General features: G+C 35.1%; 1 protein-coding gene and 1 long non-coding RNA gene across 7 annotated transcripts in view; one reads left to right on the forward strand and one right to left on the reverse strand.

Annotated features, from left to right (window-relative positions):
- Positions 1-16,527, reverse strand: part of LOC147026530 (uncharacterized) — a 255,794-nt gene that overhangs the window by 166,767 nt on the left and 72,500 nt on the right. Inside the window, exon 3 of the long non-coding RNA XR_015058383.1 lies at positions 1,792-1,852. This is a non-coding gene — a long non-coding RNA (uncharacterized LOC147026530). The remainder of the gene's footprint in view (positions 1-1,791; positions 1,853-16,527) is intronic.
- LOC147026531 (Na(+)/citrate cotransporter-like) overlaps positions 1-16,527 on the forward strand; it is a 117,856-nt gene that overhangs the window by 76,388 nt on the left and 24,941 nt on the right. The gene's annotated exons all lie outside the window — the stretch shown is intronic.

Below are 16,527 nucleotides of genomic sequence, written 5' to 3' on the forward strand. Positions count from 1 at the left end.
ATATGTCAAGGATGTAAAATTGAATAAAGATAAATATAACAACTATTGGATTAAAACAATTATGGTAAATAATATGAGTTCTTCAATTTCCTTCAGTGGAAGGGCTTTTAGTATATCTGGAAGAACATCAATTTAAGTAGCTCTAACAAAAGTTTCTCCTCTCCTTCTGGCAATATATTCAAAACGAGAAAAAGCAATGAAACAAGAAAAAGTATCAAAAAAGAAAAGCCTCATCGATGAAGCTTGAGAAAGATATGATAAGACCATCTGTAATATGCAAGGAAATATTTGTATTTTTTTCAACAACCCTAAAGATGTAAATCCTGATGAAATATGGGATGTTATTATATCAGGTGAAATGACATTTCGTTCATTAGTAGTTAAGGATCATTTTAAAAATACCTTTAATTTAAAAAATGTAGTAGTTAACCTCCGCCATTCAAGATCGGAGGTTACTGTTTTCACCCCTTTCTGTTTGTTTGTTTGTTACTTACGAAATCTAAAGATTTCGTAAGTATATTGATGACTTCCATTTCTGTTTGTTTGTGACTTACAAAATCTAAAGATTTCGTAAGTATATTGATGACTTCCGTTTCTGTTTGTTTGTTTTTTTGTTTGTAGGCACGATAACTCGAGAACGGAAGAAGCTACCAATGTCAAATTACACCACGTGATTCAGGAGGGTGATGGCGAGTGCTGATTAGATTTTGGTCAAAATCGGTCAAAGGTCAAGGTCACCGTGAGGTCAAACATCCAAAAAATGATAACTCGAGAACGGAAGAAGCTGCCAATGTCAAAATACACCACGTGATTCAGGAGGGTGGTGGCTAGCGCTGATTATATTTTGGTCAAAATCGGTCAAAGGTCAAGGTCACAGTGAGGTCAACTATCCAAAACATTCGATTTTTGATGGTTTGGGACAGAATCATCGTAGAAACTTCTGGTTTGCGTCGCTACCTTCTCCAGAGACAGCTTTTATTAGACAAGGTTAGAGGTCAAGTTTACGATTTCGTAAGTACCAGTCCATGGCTGCTTGTTTGTTTGTGAACAGTATTACGGAAAAACTTCTCGACGGATTTCGACAAAACTTGGTGGGGGGATTAGGTATGGTTCAAGGATCATGCCATGAGATTTTGTACTTCGTCCAAAATCCAATATGGCCGCTGTGGTGGCCATTTTGAAAAAATATTTGAATTCTTTTTTTTTTTGCATTTCTACATGTTTTAAGTGATTTCCAACAAAAAACATGCCAAAATTATAATTGCGGCTGATTTTGGAACTTCAGGTGGATATACCGACGTAAAATCAATTTCTGTCTCAAGGAATCGAGTTATGATGAATGAAACCAGTATGTAAAAGTTAAAAATAAAAGGGAAAGTTGCAAACTATAACTCTGTGAGCACTGTTGACGTCAAATTGAATGAATAGTATATCAGGTTCACTTGAGTGACCTCGCAGTATTGGCGGCGGAGGTTTGCACTCCACTGAGTGCTGCCCCTCTCGTTGAATCTGTTTATGAAAAAAAACCATATAGATAGAGATAGTAATGTTTTTTTCTACTCATTAAATATGAGTCATTATTCAACTGAAGATTTTGAAGATTATGAGAGTGATGATAGTATCTTTGTTGGAACAGAAGACAGTTATGATTCCAAGAGTTTGTGTTCAAACGATAGTTATGAAAGTAGTTGTATAGATGATTGTGAAAGCACCAATGAAAGTACCGAAGATGACACCCAAGATGAATTTTATTTGAAGTAAAGTTTTACTGTATAAATATGAATACTTTACCGGATTTTGAGCCTCTTGAATTTCCTGACAAATTCTCCACATGACAAATTTGAGAATTGTCCTGCGTGTGAAAGACGGGGATTAAACAGTCAAAAGCCTCAAACAATGCATATATATATATATATATATATATATATATATATATATATATATATATATATATATATATATATATATATATATATATATATGTACACACACACACACACACATATATATTCTGTGATTATCTTTCAATTAATGACAATATAAAGAGGAATATAATTCTTTGAGATTTACACCAAAAATGAATTACTTTACAAGATTGATTCAAGAAATGAATGTAAAGTATGAGGGTGATAAACACCTTTTCTTACAAGAGAAGAGACTGAACAAATGACGACCATGTTTCGTGGATTGATGATTTATATAATTAACGATTGTCATTTTCAGGGAAATATCAACACAAGATATTGTATAAATAAAATAATGGATTATCTTGAAATTAAAACCTGAAGTTTGGATAAAACATAGTTTCTAAAAAAAGCCAAAAATAAATTAAATAACTTGTTTTCCAAATATATAAATGAATGATTTTTTTTTACCCATTTGGGAAAATAAGATGAAATTTAACAACCATAAAAATCTTCCAAATTCATTAAGATGTCTTATAGTTGGTTCAAGCGGGTGTGGAAAAACCTGCTTACTTTTAAAGATGCTCCTTACTCCCAACTTTTTAGATTATGATAATTTATTAATTTTCACAAAGTCAAGTTTTCAACCTGAGCATTAACTACTCTCACAAGGTTTTAATGCTCGTCTTCAAAAAGAAGATTTAATCGGTTTATTTAAACTTCAAAACAAACTAAATGATTTCAACATTGAAGATATAATACAACTATGTTGTGATACACAGAGATATAAAAAGAAATCAAAGCCGATAACTTGTATTATTTGTGATAATACGGATAATATACCTTCTCCCCAAGATTTGGATAAATCAAAAAAGAACCTCGTTACCTTTGATGATTGTGTCCATGAGAGAAACCAAATGGTAATGTATAACTACTCCACAAGAGGGAGACATTCTTCTTGTTCTTGTAATTGTATTTATCTTAGTCAATCATACTTTCAACTCCCTCGTCGCTCAACAAGAAGCAATGCTAATATTTTTTTTATTTTATTCAAGTTAAATTCAATAAATATAAACAATTTTTGGAGAGACAATTGTTCTACATTATGTAGTAAAAAGGAATTTTGGGATTATATGAAGCACACGACTGAAAAATATTAATATATTATTGTGAAACAAGATGAGAAATGAAAAGATTTTTATTTTATTTTATAAGCAATTACATATATAAATGACAACTATTATTATAAATCTTGTGGGTAAATCTGTTTCTGGAAAAAAAAAAAAACTTCATAAATCAAGGTTCTTGTCTAGTACAAATGAAAATATTGTAAATTTTCCAAAAAAACCACCATGTCATTCGTATTGTTTCTACAACAACCAGAGCAATGCGACATGGAAAAGTAGAGGGTAAGGATTATTACTATATTTCAGAAGAGGAACATATGCGATTGAGGAATGAAGGTCAAATATTTGAGGAGGTTTCTCTTTTTATAACAAAATTTTCATTGTAAGAGTGAGTTCAAGAAACTAAAATCTAGTGATCTTGGAATATTAGAAACTAATCCAGAAGGAATGAGACAAATTATTAAACATCTGAGTGGTAATGGAGTTAAAATTTTATCATTCAGTTTTGATGTTGATGAAGAAACTCAACGCAAACGTATGAAAAGCAAAGATACAAGTATTAGTGAAGAAGACATTACAAATTGTATTGATGGTAATAAAGAATTTGATGAAATATTTAAAGAAAAGGATTTATTTGAACACATCTACTTTAATGACGAAGAAAAGGAAAATTTCCCTGTTGACCGTTATAATTCAGTGAATGATATTTTCCAACAAATAAATGGATGTGAAAGAAAGAGCAAGAAGATTTAAGGAGCATCAAGAGTTGGTTTCAAAAGTTGTAAAACAACAGGAAGACATAAAGAAGAAACACAGACAGAAACTAATGGGTGAAGAAGCATTTGAAAGAAAACAAGAGAAATTTTTTAAACCACTTTTAAAAACTTCCCAAGAAAAAAGATTTCAGTCAAATGACGGAGGAAGAATTAGAGCATATAGGAGAATTAGAATATGATGATGAAGGATTATTTCAACAACTGGAAGAGATTAATCAACCCCCTGATTATATTGTGAAGGCTCTTCAAAACAATGAATATTCAGCTGATTCAACAAACAAAGCAGAACTCATTCCAACAGAACAACCAGCAATATTTCATCTTGTTCAAGAAAAGGGATTGATATTTAATGATGAATTAAGGTTCTTGAGTTCTGCTCAACCCCCTGTTAAATAACTCTGAGATTAATGTTTCTTCGAACGAAGGATGGAAAACAAGGTTCAACTGTGAGGGATGAATCAAAGTATTTTGATAAACCATTGGATATGAAAAATAAGGATGATAGAGTATATATTGATCTGCTGGACTCTCTTAATTATAGGGATAGTCTATCTGGTAAACGTAGGAAGAATGAGAAGGAAAAACACATAATTCATGCTTTAACTGGCTTGCTTCAGGTGTTAGTTTTCTTCCAAATGACCCATCACAATTAGTTAATAGACTATTATTGCTATTAGGTAGTAAGAAGGCTGGAAATAACAATTGTTTTAATGAAGCATCAGCCATTTTAGACCAGTTGATGAACATGAAAATAATTAATAAATCTCAATACAAAGACATTTTATCCCATATTAAATATGATGAGAAGCACAATCCTTCATTTTAATTTCATAACAAGCGACCACACATCTTCATTTCCATACCCACTACAACTTGACGCAACGAAAGAATATGAGGTGTCTTTATTGTCTATGGAAACTTATAATACCTTGTTTAATATCACCGAGAAAAATGACAAGTTTAGTTATAATCCGGGAAGTGGATACAAAACTATAACAGTTTCACCCGGAGCATATGAGATTTCTCAACTATCCTCTGAAATTGCTCTCCTTATGAAAGAACAGGGTGATGAACCAAAAATATTGTTATAGATATTCAAAAACATACTTCAAAATCAATGATTAAACTTAAAAAATAACTGCAAGGTTGATTTCACAATTGATAATTCATTTAGAGAGTTATTGGGTTTTTCCTCAAAAAAGATTGAAACTAATGGGACGTTTTACAGTGTTAATGTTGTTCAAATATCCTCAGCAATAAATTCGGCATTAATTCACTGTGATTTGATTAGTGGCGCTTATAATGATGGAATAAGAAGAAATACAATATTTTCATTCAGCGCATACTCGACCCCAATTGCTTATAAATTCAATATGGAACCAAAAAATCTGGTTTATCTACCTGTCAGGAAAAACCATATACAGAGTAAATTTTAGGATAACCGGCCAAGATAATTGCATAATTTATTTTAATGGAGAAATTATGTCCATCAGAATTCACCTACGTGAAGTTTTCCAATAATAGTCCAAGAGCATTAGGGTTTAACCTGGACATTTTTGGTAACAAGCTGATTTTTTCAGGAAAGGTCCAGGAATGTGTGTGAAATAACATACTAAAAGTCCTCATGAATCCTCCTTGAGCGTTTTCCGCAATCCAAAATGGCCGCCATTTCCTGTTTTTCTCATAACTTTGCAAGTAGGTTTACCTATAACACATTTTAAATGTCTACACATATGTTTTGAAGTATAAGGAACTCAATACAATACATATCGGAAGATTTTGAAACACACAAAAACGAATAAAACCGCTTAAGCTCTTTCAGAAATCCAAAATGGCGTCTGAAATTGCTACCGTTTCTGGTTTTACACCAAGGTACTTCAACACGCACTTTAAATGTCTTAATATATGTTTTGCGACTCAATGAAATGAATCATATACTTATTGGGAATTTTTCAAAAACACGCATTTACCAATAAAAACACTTGAGCTCATCCTGAAATTCAAAATGGCGCCCGAAATGCCCCTTTTCCTGTTGTTGTTTTCTCATAACTCTGCAACTAAGTAACCCAATAAAGCACACTAAAATGTCTTTATATATGTTATGGGAGTCAAGGAATCTAGATAAATTCTTATTCGCAGATTTGAAACACGCATATCTATACCAATAAAACTACTTGAACTAGTCCCAAAATCCAAAATGGCACCAAAGATGGTTGCAATTTCCTGTTTTTCTCATGACCCTGTGACTAAGTTACCTCAATATGCACTTTAAATCTCTAAATATATTATGTCTTGAGAAATAAGGAACTCATTCAGATACTTTGAAGTACAAAGGAAACAATAAAACCGCTGAAGTTCTTTCTGAAATTCAAATGGTGCTCAAAATGTCCGCCACTTATCAACACACTGCTGTTTTAGCCTGTTTCAAGAGGCAAAGACATTCAAAACAAGATCATGCTAGAGATTCAAACCTCAAAAGTTTCAGATGAATCTTTACCTTACGCATGCACACACCTAGTTGCATCAGTCATTGTCTTCATCGTCGGATGCTGTATCTTCAATGTTGATGTCCTCTGAAGTTGGGGTAATATCATCGTCGGCATCTATAAGAGTTGGTGCTGTATTGTTGCAATTGAGACCACTGCATTTACTGCACATTGAGGTACAAAAGAGCCCAAATTTCTTGCAGCTACATGTCATGCTTCTGCAACCATCTGGTTTACACCCACATGCCACCATGTTCAGCAAAGTGTCGGGTGCAACAGCAATGTCTGTTTCTACCGGGGTAAGAGTCCCGTCCTGAAATCGCCAGCCCCATTCTGTTGGAGATAAGGAGTTACCCATCCATTCCTGGATGGTAAGATAGGCGCGATATGAATGTTGCTTTGCTGCAGCACTAGTTGGAGGTAGACTTTCTAGCTGAAAGGATGAACTCAGGGAACTGCAACCGATTGCCCGTTTGTATGCGATGTGATGGTAGTCATCAAGAGATTCAAAACTGCTGGCTCCATAAAGCTTAAGAATGAAGCCTTCCCCAGCTTTTTCCACCTCGTCATGGGTGCTTCCACTGTTTGTGAAGGTATCCAGCAAGTCGTAGTCCCGCTTCTTGTGCACCATGTTGAAAGCTTTACGCTTGCCCTGACGATAGATCGCAGAGACCGTGTCACATCCCGTCACAGCATGAAGAAACATCAAGTGATTTCTTGTGTCCCCTATGGCATGCTGAATCTCATGAATGTTGAAGACCGTGACAGGATTACTGCGGCATAGCATGTACACATCTGTGGAAGAGGTTGCCCGAGCAACTAGCATTACCAGTAAGTCTGTGTCCGTACCAACGACAGCAATTGGCACATGTTCTGACTCTGCCAGTGCTAGTGCTGTGGAGACAATCAGGGTGTCGGCGTCTGCTTCTGCCTGGACTTTTGGAAGAACTCAAGAGGTCTTATTGGTACTTGCGTGCTTCAGCATCTCTTAAGATGTATTCTAATGAGTTCCTCATACTTCAAAACATATATGTAGACATTTAAAGTGTGTTTTGGGGAAACCTGCTTGCAAAGTTATGAGAAAAACAGAAGAGGCGGCCATTTTGGACGCCATCTTGGATTGCGGAAAACACTCAAGGAGGATTTATGAGGACTTTTAGAATGTTATTCTAGACATATTCCTGGACCTATCCTGAAAAAATCAGCTTGTTACCAAAAATGTCCAGGTTAGGGCCTATTTTGACCTAATGCTCTTGGACTATAAATAAATACGATGGTTATTGTGAGGAAACACGAGTTGGGAAAACGTAAAATAATTACAGTGGATGGGATGTTCCTTTCCCCATACTACAAGGGTGAAGGTATGTATCTTGGTAGGGGATACTAGAAACCTAAGAGACAAAGGGGTGTGGGACATCAATTTAGAAAAAAAAGAGATGGGATAATTGATACTCTAATGGGTAGAGGTTCAACTATTCTTAAACATAAAGACCTAATTGGTTCAACTGCTTCTGCTCTGGGAAATGTAGCGGGTGCTATAAAGGGTAGAAAAGATGCCCAAAAGGAATCTCACAAATTGCAAGCATTAAAAGAAATTAAGAAAGGAAAAACTCAGTTGTCCCCCAAAGAACGCCAGAAAATAATTCAAATACTTGGGTCAGGGTTTCAAAAGTTTTAACATCTTTTTTCCTAAATAAATACAAGTATGGAAGCAATTGATAGTATCTATGATTTGGATGATACCATTGTCATCTCAAACTCTACTAAAAAAGAAGACTACTTCAAGGTAAATGCCATAAGTGGAACAGACTGGAATGCAAATGGTACAAAAAGTTTTGAAATAAATAATCAACAAACTTATCTGAATCTAGTGGAAAGTTTCTTGTTGTGTAAATTTACATTCACTAAGGCTACGAATACCACAAATGCTACACTCGTAAATGCTTTCTTCAGGAAAATGTTTGATATTGTTTGTTTGTATATTGGAACACAAGAAGTTGAAGTGGTTGATTATGTCTCTGCTCCATCTGAAATGATTAAATTTACACTATATTAATTTAGTGAGAGAATGGGAAAGGGAGCTGTCGAAGGTTTTATTCCTGATATGGTAATGGGAACAAATACAGTCCCTGGAAATTGTCAAATAAAAGGAATGTATAATGATTAAACAAAGCAGGTAATAGTTTTACTGTGGCAGTTCCTCTTAAAGGTATATTTGGATTTGGTGATCATGATAAAGTTCTGTATGGTCTTAAAATTAGATTTCAACTGCAAAGGAATGATAATGAAAATAGATTACTTTTTGGTGTGTCTAATGCTTTTGCTGCTCAGAATAAATTTCTAATTGATGAAATTAGTTGGTATATTAATGAATATACTCCTAATCTTAAAACATAAGAGATGTTGAATCGAAGACTTAACTCAAAGAAACCACTCAATGTATCATACCTTAAAAGAAGATGCCAACACGTTAAACTGAACCAAACCACTTTCATGTGAAATTTGAGTGTTCTGGAAAGAAAGCCATGATATCTGTGGCTCATTTAAAAAAAAAAACAGATGGTGATACTGCTACTGATAAGAATAATGCGTTGAGTGATAATGCTAAGGTAAAACAACTTCGCATTTCTCTCGATGGAACATTTTATCCACGAGATAGATTGGAAATTAATTGGGAAAAAATTGATTATGCTGAAGCATACAAGTCTTACCAAAATGTGTGTGAAATCAATGGAAATAAGAACCCATTTTGGATATGACAGCATTTAAAAGTCTGTATACAATCTATGTGATGGAACTGAGTGCTCAAAAGGAAACGATAAAGTATAATCGAGTGGATACATCCCTATACATTGAAAGAGGAGAGAGTGAAGAAGTTGATACATATTGTTTGCTTTTGGAAGAAACAGAATTACAGATTAATACAGATAATGGTGTTATGATTAGTCTCATGTAATTTTTTTTGATAAATAAATGAGTAGTAAAGTGCCAACTGAGGTATATGTTAATCAAATCAATCTTCAGAAACTATTATCTTGTATTCAAAATAAAAAGCCTTGTATGATTAACGTTAATACAATTCAGAGAAAAGGAGCAGTAAGAATTGATGTTTTGCTCACAAGAGAACAGGTGAAAATCTTGAACGATACTGGCTCACTTAAAATTAAAATGTCAAAACCAATGTTGAAGAAATATTCAATAAGAGAGATGAGTGGAGGATTTCTCCCATTTCTAATTCCTTTATTTGCTGGTTTAAGTGTGGCTGGAGCATTGATGGGTGGTATTTCAGCAGTGGTGAAAACTGCCAACGAAAGGAAGGCTCAACTCCGGACTCAAAAAGAATTGGAAAGACAAAACAAAGAGTTGGAGAAACAAATTCATGGAAGTGGTGTAATTGTAGATTTTGCTGAAAAACTTGAAAGTCTGCCTGATAAAGCGAGATTGTTCGTTGGAGATATGCTTTCTTTTATCGCACAAGCAGGTGTAAAATTAACTAAAAGGGGTAATGGATTATATCTTTCTAATAAATAAATGAGCATTGATGAGTGGTTTAAAGAATTTGGAAAGAATACAATGTCAAATTTAGAACTTATCAAATATTGTAAGAAATTAAAAGTTCATAATGTGGTTATTTGTATGAGAGATGAATTAACAGTGTCTCAACATACAAAGAATATTATAATGAACTTAGAAGATAATAATGGGAATGGTTCTAATTGAGTTTGTATTTTTAATAGTCAAGACAAATATTATTTTGGTAGTTATGGTCTTCCACCACCTGTTGAAGTAATAAAATTCTTAAAGAATGGTGTTTATCAAACATTTCAAGTCCAAGAATTAAATTCCAAGTGTTGTGGTCAATTATGTCTGCATGTGTTATTTCAATCAACAAAAATACATTTTTTTTAATGACATTATTTTTAATGTAATATAAATGACTTATATTGGTAAAGATGGTTCTATCTTTGGTGTATCCCAATAACTGGATATTGATTTATCAAATTATTACACAAAGGTACAAGCTGAACGATATAAATATAGTATAGCAAAAAATATTAATATGAAATATGTTTATAAATTAATAAATTATCCAAGCTCGATTGACGCGAATGACTTGGTGAGATTAAATGATTGATCACAATATATATCCTTAAATAAAACGGCACATTTTGTTAAACATGTAGAATTTACAACCACAACACTCCTCCTCCTCCTCTTCTTCTTCTTTCGGCTGCTCCCGTTAGGGGTCGCCACAGTGGATCATCCGTATGATCCGCATAGTGATTTGGCACATGTTTTAGGCCGGATGCCCTTCCTGACGCAACCCTGGTCACCTCTTACGACACAGGGATATGGTACACCTATTTTAACCGGGGTATACACCGGCCCAGTATACTGGTGCTCATTTCGCCGACCTCGGAAGGATGACAGTCTGAGTCAAACCCCTGGTGTATTAATTCAGTGGCCCAACGGGGTTTGAACTCAGGACCTTTTGGATCCCAAGCCGCTGCCCTAACCACTGCGCCAACACCAGGCTCTAATTTACAACCACAACACCTGGTTCAACAAACCATACACCTTTTCTTATTAAATTCAATTATCTGCTTAGTATTGAATTTTATAAAGAAGGAAGTATAGTTAATATGAGAATAGAGAAATGGAGGTATAATATGTGTAATTTAGGATATAATTTGTCTTTTTCATCCAACTTAGAAGAACTACACTATTTTTATCAGTCTCATAAAGAAGAATATTATCCTCTTGGTAAGAATCAGGAGATATGTGGAAGCACAATTAGCAAACAACAAATACACGATTTCAGGAATAGGAAATTTTATGATGGTGAAGCAATAGTTTATTTGACAAAGAAGGAAGGAAATTGGATTTTATACAAAGTCAAGGAATACAAACTGATTTAACAACAGAAAGATGGGGTGGTATTACGTGTCATCATATTAATCTGTCATATATTTCTGATACATAAATGACAGCAAGAAGGCTTCAAGAAAATTATAATTTTTGCATTCAAGGATACCTACAAGAAAAGGGTGTTAGATTTTACATTCCTTATAAATTGGAACATACACACGGGGATTTTTCACTTAAGAACTGGCCTTATACTGATATTAAAAAACCCACAAATAGAGATTTGATTAAAATATTAAATAAAAATGAACTTCTATGAAATGAAATATAAAACTATTTTAGAAATCATCAACAATTCTTATTGGTTTCCCATTATGAGAAAAATAATTGTTGATACAAGAGTAGCGCAGAATCCAGATGAATACTGTATATGTATGATATTCTATGGGGTGAAAGTGGTTCAAGGAGAGTAAGGGATGAGGAAGTAGTTTAAGAAACTGTGACAATAAAGGAGGAGAGGGAGAAGGAGAAGGAGGAGAGGGAGAAGAGAGAGAGTGAGAAGAGAAAAGGAGGAGAGGGAGAAGAGAGAGATGGAGGAGAGGGAGAAGAGAGATAATAAATAAATATAAAAATATGGAAATCAGTGAGATTATAAAAACATCAAAGGTATTACAGAAAAAAATCAATCTCAACGCACCGAGGATGAAAACCAAGAATTGGCAAGTCTATTAGAAATATATGCGTCAAGACTATGAGCATCGATTTCAGGGAGAAGATTTAAACGAGAAAGTGGAGATAAAGAAGGAAAAGATTATATTATTGATGCTGTTGGTGTAATTGACTTTGATTAAAGTTTTGCATTTTTTTCCTTAAATAAATGAAGGAGAGAGTGAAGACATTTCTAAGGATTCTTTCTGTTTTAATAATCAAGATTCAAATGTGCATGTTGGAAACTAAAAAGGTTTTCGCACTCTGTAGGAATTTTTCACATCAATAAATGAGTTATTGTCTCAAAGGTAAAAAGAAAAAGGAGTGTAAAAATATCTCGTATGTTAAAAGTATTAATAATAGGGTTATACAAAAAGGTACATGTTTGTTGTGTGGCTCAAAAAAGAGTGAATTCATCACCAAACACAAACGAGGGGGAGATATACAAAAGTTTTTGTCAAGAAGTAAATTTACAACAACTGGAATACCAGGGGAATTACATCTACCAGGGTATTCTTTCTGTGGTCCAGGAACAAACTTGAATAAAAGATTAGATGAGGCTGACAATCCTAAAGCGTGGAGCAAACCTATCAATAGTGTTGATGAAGTGTGCATGAAGCAAGATATTGATTACGGGAATAACATGATGTTGGAAGAAAAACATGAAGCCGATAGAGAAATGTTGTATAATTTGTCTCTGATACAAAATCCAACCTTGAGAGAAAAAGTTGATAGGTTCATCATGAAGAAGATGATCAGTGCTAAATTGAAACTTGGGCTTGGAAATTAAAAAAAACTTATAGGCTCTAATGATGTCATTTAGATTGAAGAGCAATTAGCTGATGAATTACATAAACCAACAATCAAAAAGTTTCATAGAAGGAAGGTTTATTCAAAGGAAGTTGATTATGTCTGGTCCGCTGATTTAATTGAACTCAATTATGATAAGGGGTACAAGTATGCTTTAACCGTTATTGATTTGAGGAGTAGATATGTGTGGGTTGTCCCTTTGAAAAACAAAACAGGTAATACTCTTATGTTAGCTTTTCAGATATTCAATATCCAACAGATATTCAATAAAGGCAAGAGAAAACCTAAAAAAATTGTGGACTGAGGGTACAGAGTTTTACAACACAAGATTTATGAATTTTCTTTAAAATAACAACATTACATTATACAGTTCCAATAATGAAGGAAATGCAGTTGTTATTGAGCATTTTAATTGCACTTTAAAAGAGAGACTATAAAAAAAATTAACTCAACTCTGTTCTCAACAATGGTTATCTTTAATTCAGGACATTGTCGATAAGTACAATGATACGATTCATACCTCAACGAAAATTAAACCATCAGATACATTTACAAAATTAAAATATGAAAAAAGAGATTAATGTCAGAAAGCCTAAGTTCAAAGTTGGTGATATAGTAAGAATATACAGGTGGAATTGTCATTTTGAAAAAGGTTATACCAAGCAATGGACAAATATTAAACTTTTTGAAATTGTTAATGTCTTCGGTACAGTTCCTTGGACTTACAAATTATGTGATTTAAAGGGGGAAGAGATTTTAGGTTTATTTTATTCACAGGTATTACAAAAGACAAAGATAAATTGACAAAAACCCATGGACTTACAAGTCATGTGATTTAAAGGGGAAGAGATTTTAGGTTCATTTTATTCACAGGAATTACAAACGACAAAGATAAATTGAAAATTTATTTAAACTCCGCCCCTTTTTGACTCCGCCCACACAAGCCCCACCCACAAAAGCCACATCCACACAAGCCCCACCAATGCAAACCCCACCCACAGAAGCCACATCCACATCCATCATATCCACATAATTAGTGATTAGTTTATTCGTTCCCCACACACATGTTTATTTAATTTAAACAAATGCTCCACCCACACAAGCCCCACCCACACAAGCCCCACCCTCCCACACAAGCCCCACCCACCCACACAAGCTCCACCCACACAAGCTCCACCCATACCAGCCCCATCACTTCCCCCAGCTGTGCACCCCCACCTTTGACCCACCACCCCCTCATCCCACCCCCACCCTTCCCCACACACACATGGGGAGGGGAGAGGGGTGAGGGGGGTGGTGGGTCGTTGGGGGAGCGCACCTACCCCCCCCCCTTTATATCTCCTTTATTCTTCTTTTGTAATTCAAAATCAGATAATTATAAGGAAAGCATATATAAATAAAGAAAAGTAAAAACATTGAACAAAATCTTCTTTTGCAGCAGTCTGATGGTTTGTTTTGGTTTTGAAACTCCATCAACATATTCTGTTCAAAACAAAGAGTGAAGAACAATTAGGGTATATAAAAAATGATTATATTATGGTATTAATGAAATAATAAAAAAAAAACATTTACCTCCAGAAGATTGAGTGTCATGTCAGATTCCTCCAGAAGATTAAGTTGTGCATTTGGTTCATGCAGACAGGTGTTTAAACTGAAAAAAAATAATAATAATGAGTCAACGAGAGAGAGAGAGAGAGAGAGAGAGAGAGAGAGACACAGAGAGAGAGAGAGAGAGAGACAGAGAGAGAGAGAGAGAAAGAGAGAGAGAGAGAGAGAGAGAGAGAGAGAGAGAGAGAGAGAGAGAGAGAGAGAGAGAGAGAGAGAGAGAGAGAGAGAGAGAGAGAGAGAGAGAGAGAGAGAGAGAGAGAGAGAGAGAGAGAGAGAGAGAATGAATGAATGAATTTCTCACCTTTGACTTGTCTCATTCAAGGTCAGAGGACATGAGAGGACTTCTTTTCACCAAACAAAAATGTCATTCAATTCTCTCCTGAACGATTGAATGTCTTTAAGGAAGTCATTCATTTTTTTCCTTTCCTCGTGAAATTCAAACGCCGAATGTTCAAAATCAGTTAGCAACGATGTTCTTATTGGGGACAACCTGTTAGAAAAAGACATACAATAATTATTGGTTGTATTGTGATTTAATTCTGTATAAAACAACAAATAATGAATTGGTTCAAGGATCTCACCTCTCATCTTGGGAAAACGATTGATCTGCAGGATCGGAGGAATCATCTGCACAATCCATTCTCTAAACAAAACATACGAAGCCCAAGCAATAAATACGAAGCCCAACCATACGAAGCAATAAATAGCCCGAGTTGATGACATCATGGGAGATTACACAACAATGGGTTTTTCAGGGTGTGTCTCAAAGGATATGACCGGCCTTTTTTGGCTTCGTTCGGGTGTGAGGGCTGAAATAGAGATTTTATCTTTTCTTTCATATAAAACTTACGTTTAAAATATATTCCATTTATTAAAAGTTGTTTTTGCTTGCTTTTAGCTAAACTTTGTTCTGTTAGTGTTCTGATGATTTAAGATATAACCATGAGAGACATGGGCACAGAATACTTCCTCATTTTCACAGCCCGACTGTGCTCTTAAAGGCACTTCCCAATTTTACAGAACCGAAGGAGGGATAATTAACTTCCCTTTCTTTCATGCTTGAAGAGATAAAGTGAATATAATCGATAGAAATGAATGTTAAAAGAAAATTAAATGAGTCTCAATTTTACATTTGCTTGTATGGGAGGGAAGGGGATAGATGGGGAGAAAATGAGTCTCCGATTTTGAGCTTTTGGGACTTGGGCCAGAATTTTTTTCCCTTTTTCCCCATTCATTTGAATGGGCGTCCCAGAAACCCCATGTATCATCTACTATCATAATCACACATTCATCACTCACTTTGCATTCACTCCACTCATTTCATCAACTTCCACATCCTCTTCAATCTCATTCTTCCCTCCAGGTCTTCAAGAAAACTAGCTGTTCGCCACTATCTCAGATAATCCCCAATTCAAAACCATGATCTTTTCAACCACTGTTGACTTCACCCAAATCCCTCCAAATTTTCCAGTTTTGTCTCCTTTCCTTCTCCATACATGTGTTTTGCATCCTGTTTTTTTTCTGTTTCGTCCTGATCCGTTCGGTGTGCGAGCTCTTCCCCAAGCCTTGCCAATGTAGTAAAAAAAAAAAAAGCCCCACTAACTGTGGAGAAAAAAGCAGGATCACAAGATGCCATCGCCGGTACCCAGAGTGCCCCGGAACGTTACGTCACTTTCCCCAAGGTTACCGGTCAGTGTTTTTGTCTGAAGTCAAGTTCTGTGTTGCTTGCTGTCTGTCTGCCTGTGTGTACCTGTATGTCTGATTTGGATGACAGCTCTTCCATGAGGCTTAAGGCCGGTCACACCTTGACGTTTTAGCCAACGTATGCCGATTTTTTTTTTAATTTTTTTTTTTCGAAAACGCTGGCACACGTTGAATACGTTATGGGTAAGTTTTGATAACATTGAGAGCACGCTGAAAAACACTGACATACGTCGTTGTACGCTGGCTTTAAACGTTGTACTTTTTGATTGTCCTCAAATTTTTTCATGCTTGAAATTTCACGACGTATGCCGGCGTATGACTCACACGTTCCGCTACGCTGTCCACAAGTTGTATGCACGGTCTGCGATCGTTGACAGAAGTCAACACATGCTACTTGTAAGTTAATCATAAGTTGAGACACGCCGAGGTAATGTTTAGCGTACCCGAAACTTATTTCTAACCTATGATTAACGTGTTGTTGGCACGTTACGCGATCGTTGCCACACATCGACAGACGTTACTTTTAAGTTACTCATAG

The sequence above is a fragment of the Eptatretus burgeri genome, chromosome 5, assembly GCF_056783735.1.
Source record: "Eptatretus burgeri isolate ZD-2024b chromosome 5, Ebu_testis_v1, whole genome shotgun sequence".
Classification (NCBI taxonomy): domain Eukaryota; kingdom Metazoa; phylum Chordata; class Myxini; order Myxiniformes; family Myxinidae; genus Eptatretus; species Eptatretus burgeri.